The sequence below is a fragment of the Cyprinodon variegatus genome, unplaced genomic scaffold (assembly GCF_000732505.1).
Source record: "Cyprinodon variegatus isolate N-32 unplaced genomic scaffold, C_variegatus-1.0 Scaffold326, whole genome shotgun sequence".
Lineage (NCBI taxonomy): Eukaryota > Metazoa > Chordata > Actinopteri > Cyprinodontiformes > Cyprinodontidae > Cyprinodon > Cyprinodon variegatus.
In genome coordinates, this window is record NW_015150779.1 from 559,775 (window position 1) to 571,560 (window position 11,786).

Genomic DNA, 11,786 nt, shown 5'->3' on the forward strand with positions numbered 1-11,786 from the left:
GATGTTTGGACCACTGCATTTATTTGCCACTTTCATAACTAAGCTCAGGCTGAACCCGGCCCCTTTACCGAGTCCTATTGGTGTCTCAAACTGATGATGGATGCAGCTACCTCCCCCTCCCCACTTATCAACATGCTGCATGCTCTCCAGATAAAAACATCTCAGTCAACAGATGCCCTGTATGACTAATAATACTCCTTGGTATCTTTTCACATTTTCTCACAAACCTCAACATGAGAGGGATTGTGATATGGATTTAACACAACACAAAGTCGTTACAAGTGACATGGAGGATACAACAAACCAAGCATTTAAATTTTTTACCTAGGTACAAAATGCTGTGTGACAGAGAACCAATATTATACATCATACACAATGGTGAATTCTTTGTGCCAAACATCCACTTTATTAAGATTTTGCTGACTAAGAAGACCAAGGAATCCAAAAATCCAATTTTACTTCCAGTCACCCAAATGTGCAGCCTGTATGAACATGAGTGCATTCACGCAGGTAATGAATGCATGCACAAACCAAATGAGTTAGGAGAGAAGCACATGGGTGTGTTTTCCATGCAGGCATCCAGTGATGACTCAGTGGCTTTTTAACAAGTTATTCTGAATAACTTCCGGCATTATCCAAGCAACAAGTGAGGCGTGATGTCTTTGTTGGGTGACAGACCTTAAACTACTTCAAACAAACCAAATGAAGTTCCTCTGACATACTGGTTTTACTTGGCAGCTACAATCACATTGTTTTCCTGAAATTCTATAATTCCCAAGTGCAGCAATGCGATGTACTACGTCTAAAAATATCTATATACCAATATGATCCAACTCTAATGGAAGCTGCAAAATGGTTAGTTTCCCATTCAGCTCTCAATGTGACATAACTCCAAACACAACAGCCTAAGTCTGATGGCTGGTATGGGACAGACATGAATCAGGTTTGCTTTGTGCTTCCGACTCTCCTAACAATCAACTCTTCCCGCTCGCTCAGTTACTTTCACATGGCCTCACCCAGTTACATAACCAGCAACAAGACTCAGCGCTGCTCATCACATTCTTGGGAAGTGAAAGTTGTTGTTTTTTTTTTTACACTCCTTTCTATTATTCTCAAAATAGACAACACATGTTGGTTTAATGTGAGGGTATACTACAGAAATAACTCAAGAGTTTAGGGAATTATCATATATCCACAATATATGTAGAATCAAATAAAGTAATTAAAAGACCAAAGTGATAGCTTTTTCTGCTATAGCTAAGGCTTTTAAAGCAAAAGCACATTTTAATCATTTATAATTTCAGTTTTACTTTCTCTAAATGTGTGACTAATATATCAACAAGTAGTTTAGGGGAAACAAACAAAGCAAATTTAAATAAAACATTATTCAGCTTCCATGCATATTTTGACATAATCTTTATTATTTATTGTCCCGATCTAAGCTACACTATTTTTCCAGCTGCATAGACCAACCAATTCTTTGCAAGTTCAACTTTTTCTTGTAAACACGGCATTTACCAGATTATTTTGGTATAGTGAAGCACCGTAAAACAATCTTGGCAATATGGGAACTTCTAACTTCCTCTGGAAAAATCCCAGACAAAAGCTAATACCAAGCCTTCATGTTCCACTCTAATCGATCTATGAGTTCAATCTATTTTAGATATTGTAAGTAAAGTCCGTACTCAGTTAAAAAGTAAAAAAAAAAAGGAAATCACAGTACAAAACAAATGAGCTGGAAAATAACATCCCCTCCACGCAAACAAAAAACTCTGGCCGATCAATACTACAGTGCGGATGCATACGTAAGACCAGAGGTCAACACTTTGCAGCACCCTCATTTTGGTCAAAATAAACAATAACTGTAAGTTTATTTCCATTGTTTAAATTCCTAAGTTTATTTTGATATGATGCTACTTTAAACCAATAACAATCACTTGTTATTATTAATAATAACCAATTATTTATTTGGTCCCCCCTAAATAATTAATTCCAGTGCATCAGTTTAAAAATAATGCATTTCCAGTCTTTATTTAACACTAACATTTTAAAGGAGCCAAAACCTGGTATTTTACAACCCTTCAGGGGTCGGAAAATAAAGCTCTCCAAATGCAACAACATTTTCATTTGGCGAGTTAATCCCAAAGCACCATTCACCATTGTCCGGTCTCCCACACAATGTGTAAAAAAGTATGCTTAATGCTCACCTACCAATGTTTGGTCTCAGCAAATCAGGGTGACAAGTGAAATAGCAGCAGACTACATGAGAAACCACAACAGCTTATGCTTTTTGCTCTTGTTTCACTTTCTAGAATGAAAGTGGGGATTCTGGGAAAACAGATGTGATAGCAGCAAATACTGAGCTGCTGTGTTTATTTAGGTTTGGCTGTGGGCTTGGAAGATCTTGTTTTCGTCATAGCTATATCATATGTACCACCTTAAAACCAAATACTAAAGTGACCCATTTTGGATTAGTCTCGGACAGCTGAAGCAGGAGAAAATGAATTCTTGTGAGTTCGGTAACTCACAAATAGCATTAGAAATCAGCTTGAACGCAAGCTTATTACTTAACAGTGCTGCGGGATAATATCACCCTACTTCTAACCATTAACAACTCTTAATACTGTTAGTTGTGGTGAAACTTTTAAGAGGTTGCCAAACAAAATGACTCCAATAGTACATTGAAACCTTCTTCAGGCGGTCATAAAGAAGCCAGAAGAACCTCTAAGGCAATGTAGACCTAACATGTTTCAGTTAATGTCCGTTTTTTCATATTTCAAAAATAAGGAGAGTGGACAAAGGCATTACCAGGAGGGACTGGTGTTAATGTCAAAGCTATAGCTGATAAAAAAAATGATTGATGATTTTTTTTGGTCAACTATAGTATAGGAAACAACTTCAGACTGATGAGTCAAATATTTCACTTCTTGGAAAGTGTGCCTTATGTTACATCTGGCATTACACAGAACAGTACAGTGTTTCAGAAAACAAAGGCAGAGTTAAACGTGGTGTTGGAAGGGTGATTGTCCGGGACTGCCTATTGATTTTAAGACCGAACTTCTTCAGTTCTGCTCTTCAGTAGAAGACCTTGGGGGACTGCTTGGTCATTGGTGGCCTTAAGCTCAAGTCCGCTTATATAACAGGACTAAAACGCAACAAATAAAACAACGAAGGCTTTTGACTGAATTAGTCTAAATCTAGGTTTATATCAAATGAGATGCTCTGCCATTACTTCAGACAAAACCTGTCAAAAAGTCATGTATCTGTTACCCTTAAAACTAGGTCCTTCTGGCTAGAATTTTATTCCCAATAAATTAAATCATATTTACTCAGGTAACTTTTTTTTTTATTATCTTAAAATCTTGTTTTTTGATCTAAAGCTTGTCATTGTGACAAAAAAAGCAAGAAATTTAGAAGGGGCAAATACTTCTACACTGAATTTAGTAAGTGCTAAATTCTCAAACCTCCAACGCTGGGTTATCTGTCTCACAAATATTTTGTCCAGCTCCCGGCAATGGCGGCTCCCTATTTCCCTCCTTGAGCGTGACATAACTAACTCATCATAAGGCTTTATCAAACATACTCAACCCCCACTGCCACTCACCTCTCTCCCCAGAGGTTATCCTCCACACATATTACATGAGAAAAACAATGACCTTATAAGTCCAAACATCTGAGGTGGTCAAACAGCTAATGTGTAATACAGCCTCTGTTTTCAACCATAGAAGTAGCAAAAACCGCAACTTCAAAACCAGCTTGAGAACATATTCTGTGTTCAACACTTTTCTTTTCAGCTTCATGTGGTTATTTTAATGAATACCAAAACACTTCCTGTAAACAACCCTTCCACTTTGCTTTTGCACGGTAGTTCTTGTTAGCAGGCTACTGCATCATAGTTAAACATTTGAATGAGAAGTGGAAATTTCCACTAGCTACCATGGGATGTGCTCATCTGAAACTTTATATGCTAAAGGGCAGCAACAAACACCAGGGCCCCACAGGCAGAGTAAGAGGCTGATTTAAATGTGCCGGCTTAGGTCATAAAAATGTCTGTGTTTAAATGATGATTCAATCTCATGCAGGCCACTCGCATATCAAAGTGCTGGAAATAAATAAACATCATTCGCCAATTAAACATGGTTTTATGTATAGATATTCAGACAAATTAATTTACTCTTTATTGGTGAACTTTGATTCAGAATATTATTTTATTACTGATTTATTTCCCCAATCGCATCATTTTCTCTCTTCCCACTGCCTTGTTTCATGGGGGATTTTGCCACGCTGTGGCCTTTTTAAGGCCTTTTGATAAAAAAAAAAACTAATTTCAAATACTCCAAACAGTGTTTGCTACACAAGCTTGTTCAAATAGTGTGGTTTGCACACTAATACTAGCAATGCATTAAGTAATGGTATAATTGGACATTTTTCCTCATTGATCAGTTGGAGACTAAAAAAAAACATTAAAGGTGAGCTATTAGTAGCGAATAAAGAGCTTATACTTAGACCGATTTATTAGATGGGGGTGATATGCGAGTACTTTAACTGCAACTCGAAACATACATCATGACAACACTCATAATAATGCATCACCTTTTACTTAAAAACATTTTGTAGAAAAAAGTAAAGATAAGTGAAAATAACAAAGGCATGGTATATCGAAACTGAATTATGGAGGATGAAAAAATATGAGTATTTCTTACAAAAAATTATCTTTATGCGAGCATAATACAGCAAAAGAAAAAGTACAAATATTAGTTATAAACGATCTTTTACCTCCTCTACAGTGGATGGTTTGCTCTCCTTCCCCCTTTGCTCCCCATCATTCCTCAGAGTAACTCAAGCTGACACAAACATGGAAGAACTGACACAAACAGCTGTCTCATGGCACTTATGTCCCCTACCGTCTAATGACCCCCTTAACCATGATACTTCTCACCTTATTAAGTGTTGCCATTCAAAAGTTAAGCTGTTACTTTCTTTTTCTGATCACCAAATGGGATTTCTTGGATGCTTATCTATTTGTATTCTTATTTTTTTCAGTGAAGCATTACGAAAAAGCCTCATTAAATCAACATCACCAAGGAGTACGCACTGGAGTAAAAAGACTAAAAAATGGTTATGTTTAACTTTCAACAATAATTCTTTTTTAAGCATTAGCTTCCTCAAGGGTTAAAAACAGCATCCAGGTCAGGCTACAGTTACTAAAAATAAAACGTGTTGTTAAGTCAGGGTGAATATTACGAGTAGTAAGATAAAAACAGCCCCGCATGAAGCAGATCAGCCCTTCAGCCCTTTACTACAAGGTTATAAAACATAAAGGTGCCGGGTTCAGACTTACCCATCTGTGTTTTCTTCTTAGTAAACCATTGTTTGCTTCACCTGAGTGAATCTGAGATATTTCTGTCAGACTTAACCCGAGTTAAAGGTCAATAAATAACCAATGGATGAAATTAAAATTAGCAACAGATCCTGTCTGAATTACGGGAAGTGCTTATTTGAAAATGTTTGATACATATGCAGGTTTTATAAATGACCTTTTTCATCTTTAAAGAAAAAAAACTGACATGGAGACATATTTTCATGGTGCAGATGCTTTTCAAAATCTTAACATTTCAAACCAACAACCAGAAAAAATGTATTTGCCTTAGTGACAATGTGCAACAGACAAATGTTCATACACAGAGGGTCAGATGAACAAAGCAACTCTAAATTAGACTTTTAAGTCTATTCTCTTGTTTGCTACAAGAATTTGACAACTTTGAATACACAACTGATCTAATAATCATCTTTGTCTTTTCTTTATAAGTAAAAGAAGAAACAAGACAAAAACACTTCCTATGATGGATGTTTGCAATAATCTGGCTGATATATTAATGTATAACTGACTGTAAGACAAAACTACACAAGAAGCCTAAAGCACATGTTGCAGAGGTTTGTGCTGCCACATGCAGTTGTTGTAGAAATAATCCCAGGTGCATATGTAAGAACAGCTCCTGGGTAAGCACTGGATGTTCTATTGGCTCTCTGCAGCTAAATGAAGTGTAGCAGGCGAGCTTATTAAAATTAGACAGAAAAAAAGTGTTGGTCAAGCTTTTTGACAAGAACTACTGTTTTAAGGATAGACCAAAACTCTTATGTAATTTGACTGTTTAAGCTTTTAACTGGAGGAAGGAGTCTACACTATAAGTAGTAATGCTCGCTTCCTTTTTAGCTTGCTCTCGTAACTAGTACTATAACATGTGCTGTAAAAAGAGGCTTAAACCTTATAAAAGTTTAAAATTATGATTTTTTTTTTATCCATCTCAAGAGGGATTAAAAACTGAGGTAAAAAGCACCCTTGCTGCTTGCCTCAATTTAAAAGAAATAATTAGCAGCAGCAATTTATCCTGCTTAGTGCAAAACTGAAGCAACTAATTGGAAGCAGAGTTTTGCCAGATTGCAAAAAGTAAAGATAACTCTCCACAGAACTGTGATATTTCCAATCTGATGACTGCGAGAAAGATTTCAGCTGACCTCCGTAATCTGCAGAGAGGCAGGCTACTTTTCCTTTCAGTACATAAAACATCAACAGTAGTTCAAGCCTTATCAACTGTCGGTGTTATCTTAAAAGATTATTATTGGCAAAGATTTGCTCAGTCTACTAACTGCTCGGTGGTTCAACTTTTCATTTAATCAAATGTGTTCAGTAGAAGCAAGCATACCAGTTTGTAGATTCATAAAGCATGAAAAGGATTCAGCTGAGATGCAAATTGCACCACAAGCAGTTTAAGGGTGGCGTTCTATGAAAATATAATATCAAGAGCGGTAGGTGTCTTTTGCCAACTCTGTGTCCCCAACTTATGCAAACAGGCGTTCATTTTCATAAATCAAATGCACAGACAGGTGTATTTACAGCCCATCAAGTGTATTAACTACCACTTTATCCTCCCCAGTTAAAAATGGTAGCACATGTAGTGACACAATGAAAACAGATCCCATACTTGTCTGGGTTTTTTTTTTTTTTTTTTTACAAAATGATAGACGGTAAAACAACAATGAAAAAGAAAGCATAAAGTGGTCAGAGTTGGCCAGGCTGGCCAGAATATGAGGGAGGCTGAGGAGGAATTCTAAAAATTGTGTGCTCACTGTTTTATTTTGGACCACTCTCAGGGTTTATACAGGAATGAGGAACTCTAATTTAATGCTTCTTAATGCTCTTTTAATGCTCTTAGAAATAATCTTAACGCCATCAATGAGTACCCATGACCCTTATATATATATATATATATAAAAAATAAAACATGGAAAAATCCTTTTTAATTTTTACTGTCGAAAGGATGGATGCATGCACATTTTCCAGCCACTTTAGTTGAAATTTGCATTTTTCCTCCTATTCTCTAGCCTTTTCTCTGCCTCGAGCTTCTTTTCCGAACATAAGGCTTTACGATCACAAACACACGGAACCAGTTATACCTGATATATCTGATGAAATTGTTTTTAAATGCCACGATAATCACATTTAATGCATTTTAATGCCAAGTAAGGCCTTAATCTAAAAAAAAAATAATTTAATGACTTTTAATGACCTTGCAGAAACCCTGACTTCATTAAACAAAGACGCATCCTTGGGTAATGCTCTCTGGAGATTATGGTTTAAAATCCAAAACTTAGAATCTTAGGTATATCTGCAGTGCAGTTAAAGTTCGGGTTTAGTTTCACCCTTATTGACTTGGGAAATTGTCTAAAATGCAGCAAAAAACCACAGCAGAGGTAAAAGAAAACATTGTATGCCATGTAACGCCAATATAAAGATACATGTACTATGGGTGAAAGACAAAAGCTCTCATACCGCGTTACTGAGGTTTCGGTGGTTTACCAGAATCAGATGGATTTTATTTAAGTAGAACTGACCGATGACCGTCCAGAGGAGAATTAAAAAATACCATAACCTTAAGTCGGAACTACCTCATAATTATACGAGTACCGTATTGCAGTGGTGGGGTGCTGCCATTTTTAAAGTCAATGCTGGAAGAACACAAAGGAAGTCCAGTGAAATTGTCAGAAGTCAGTCCAAACAGGAAGGTAATGACATCATATTAAACACACCGACATTAGGTTTAGTTTTCTCATCCACCAATGTGGTCCATCCCCTGCCCTGATGGTTAACCTCAAGGGAGGGAAGGAACCAAAACCATTAAATTAGGTTTCGGTATTGAATCCACAGACATTACATTTAAGGTTTACAGTTTACTTGGTGTATACATGTTATATAAAGAAGAAGAAATTTCCAAAACCTATAAATATATACTTCTAGCTCCAATGCCACGGTGGACACAAAATGATTCTGCACCAATAGGAACAGTAGGTAAACGTCACATGAGATGGAGCTCAGGCAAGTACCCGGTTCGATCCCCAAAGCCTGTACTCCTAGAGCGAGACCCTTAACCCCACGCTGCTCCCCGGGCGCCACACAGTGACAGCCCACTGCTCCCCAAGGGGATGGGTCAAAATGAAGAGAGTACATTTTTCCAGTGTGAGATCAATAAAGTTCAACTATTATTATTTATTATTAGAACAAGTTTAGCATCAGCATTGTTGGACCTGGAAGCTATCTAGCAAACAGAATAATTGAAGGTTGGAACAATAGGAAAGGGCAGGTGGACCACTTACTGATGGGAGGAGTAAAACTATCTCCTTTAAAGAGGAAGTAACACCAAGATGAAAGACTTGTTGAGACATGTCCGCTGTTCAGAACTGCAGGACGATAAGAAAGATTTCTCTGCATCATTAAAGAAGCAGGATTTTAAAAAGTCTGCAACCTTTTACAAATGTCAGATTTAAAGCATTACTCTCTATTCTTTAGAGAACAGACAGGGAGAGGGGTGTTTAGTAATGCTAGCCACACTGAGCCATCAATATTAGAGGCCAGAGAGGGTGTGTCAGACGTGAAAGCATTGAAACTGTGCTTTACATTGACTTATCACACAAACAGCATGACATCACCTCAGTGCCTAATATAAAAGCAAGAAAAAATATGACAAGCACAGTTGGAATGGATAAAATTATAAATTCTAACTAGTCCAATTCAGTATCATGGTCAAAGCTTTACAAGGAGTTTAAAGTGCTGCATTTCTATATATTACCAAACAATATCAACCTAAGCTTACAGAGCTGCAGGCTGAAACTTTTCATTTCAATGCGATTTTGTTGCCACAAATCCTCATTTCCTCTTATTGATCCTGGAGGTCAGTGCACAGAAAGTTAAACAAATGTGAACTTTTGAATCCACAGAAGAATCTGCAATTTCCTCTTTAAAGCTACAGCCTCATGAGACACCCTGCAGGGGGTTAGCTGTTGTTTATATTCTGTACTTAAGATCGCAGTCTGGTAGGCAGGGGCAGAGCTATAGGGGGTCCAGGGGTGGCCATGCCCACCCTTACCCAATCTTCATTTTTTACCCCATAATAGAGACAGTAGCAGCAGTAATACTCTCAAGTGATACTACTGTAATACTCTCAATATTCAAAACATTTTATTTTTTCATAGATTAACAATTACTTGACCACAAAAACACAGTGGTTAATTAGACACGTCAATATACTAACATCAAAGATGATAAATACAGAATTCATGCTCTTTTCAGAACTAGATTTTTGCTATATGGGGTAAAGACAAAATGCAAGTCAGTCTTCAGTTAAGTAATAGATAAATAACTACTCTAATAAAAACTTAGTAAATAAACACTTGTAAATATCAATTATATGATTGTAAATAAACGAGTATTGATCAAATTAGGTAAGTAATGACAATGGAAAAGATGTTCGACCCAGAACTCAAACCTGGAAGAACTTTTATCTAGATGATCTAGAAGGATGTTTAAATATGTGCATCTATTTGTTAGCAAAGGCTGTAGGAAAGTATATTTTTTCTTTATTTAGAAAATATGGATGTTGTGGTTGGTTATTTATTTTGATTCTAAGGTTCTGGTGCCGATCCGCTTTCGGCCACCCTTCAGTGTACTTTGGTTATTGCCTGGCCACCCTTATGAAAAATATTCTGGCTACGCCTCTGCTGGTAGGGAGATGATGATTACTCCCTTAAGAACACTAAAAACATTAGCTGGATTCATATGGATCAGCTCCATTTTCACTACCTTACAGCAATAGGTGCAGTGAAATGGCAGATGAGTCCACTCACACATAAAGCACACAGTAGCAGGTTGGCTTCGCTAACCAGGGGAAATTAAAGCGTTTATTATCCTTTTTCTTCATCACTTTTTTATATTTTTGGGCGAGTTAAGCTTTTAACCACTGGATTCTGAGTAAAACAATTAAAACCAGCAAACATTAGCATCATGATAGCATAAAATTACTAAATCTAAGTATTTTTATTTATTTGTTTTTACCAGATATCGGGATGTTTTAATCTGATATTTCCCCCAGAATCTCAGCCATCCTCGAAGGTTTTATTGCTTTTTTCCAGCAGCTGGGCGGCGGTTGGCTGATGAAGCTAGCAGTGCTAACCCCAAAGCTGCTACCAATGACAGCGTCACTCAACTCCGGCGGTTCTCTCACCGAGCTGACACATTAAACATCATTTTAAAGACGCTTTTACACCTTCAAACCAATATCCGCATCGTTTATTACATACATATGACGTTAAATTATGCCCCCGGTGTTTAAAAAGGGCGGCTAAATCAATGAGGGTGCATGTAAAGTTGACAGCATCACCCTAAGTTTATACTGTAGAAAAAGATAAATGTTTAAATAACCAAAGACTCACCAGTTATTTCCCCTTGTCCGGCGTCTGTAGTAGTGTTAAATGTCAGCTGCTTATTTCTTCACAAAACCATTTATTTTAAGACTGAAACCAAAGTGAAAGAAGTCCTCGCGATAAAAAAAAATGTCCTCTCCTCCTTCTTATCTGAATGTTACGCAAAGCCCTGCAGCAGGGCGACCTCCTCATCACAAACAAACCAGCTCCGCCTGGGATGTTCTCAGAGCTGCTGCAGATACTGTTGGTTCCGATCCGGGGAATTAATCTGGACCGAACCAGAGAGAGGCCGATATTTGGTTTAATGAAGGAGGGGTTCGCAGTTACTGAACAGAAAGCCTCGTTTCTGACGCTCGCCTTTGGCAGTCTGCACGATTTGCACGTACGCGGTTACTCACCCACTACCACCAGTGGATAGATCCCACCTCCTCCCAGTCTGATCGGCACACTGGGCGAGGAGGAGCAGGAGGAGGAGGAGGAGGAGGGGTACATGCGGGATTAACAGCCTCTACTGTGGAGGAGATGCTTCACTGAGAGAAAAGAGGAGGATACATGATGATCAAAATTAAAACAGTATTTTAGAAATATTTCAACCCATGAATTATGACAAATGAGACTTAAAGTGAAGCGTTTTGTAAATCAATATTTTTTTTAAATACTGAGCTAATGAAATATTTTACAGACCTATTATCTTTTAATATGTATTGAGCTACAACTCAGTGAGCATACCATTCCCATTATGAAACACTGTGTTGGCAGCAACATTATTGTGGGAAGGCTTTCCACTTGAGTTTTACAAAGTGATTGACTTGGCATTGCAGGATATAATTGTACAGAAAGGCTTTTCCATCCATCCATCCATCCATCCATCCATCCATCCATCCATCCATCCATCCATCCATCCATCCATACATCCATCTTCTTCCGCTTATCCAGAGTTGGGGGTATCAGCTTCGGTACGGAGGCCCAGACGTCCCTCTCCCCAGCCACTTGGGTCAGCTCCTCCGAGGGAATCCCAAGGCGCTCCCAGG

At 37.7% G+C, this 11,786-nt stretch overlaps 1 protein-coding gene across 2 annotated transcripts in view; it reads right to left on the reverse strand.

Moving 5' to 3' along the window:
* rnf24 (ring finger protein 24) overlaps positions 1-11,164 on the reverse strand; it is a 29,704-nt gene extending 18,540 nt beyond the window's left edge. Inside the window, exon 1 of one of the 2 annotated variants that reach the window (XM_015384891.1) lies at positions 10,765-11,164. The gene's annotated coding sequence lies outside the window, so the exon portion shown is untranslated. The remainder of the gene's footprint in view (positions 1-10,764) is intronic. The other variant, XM_015384892.1, reaches the window with a different exon arrangement.
* Between the last annotated feature and the right edge of the window lie 622 nt (positions 11,165-11,786).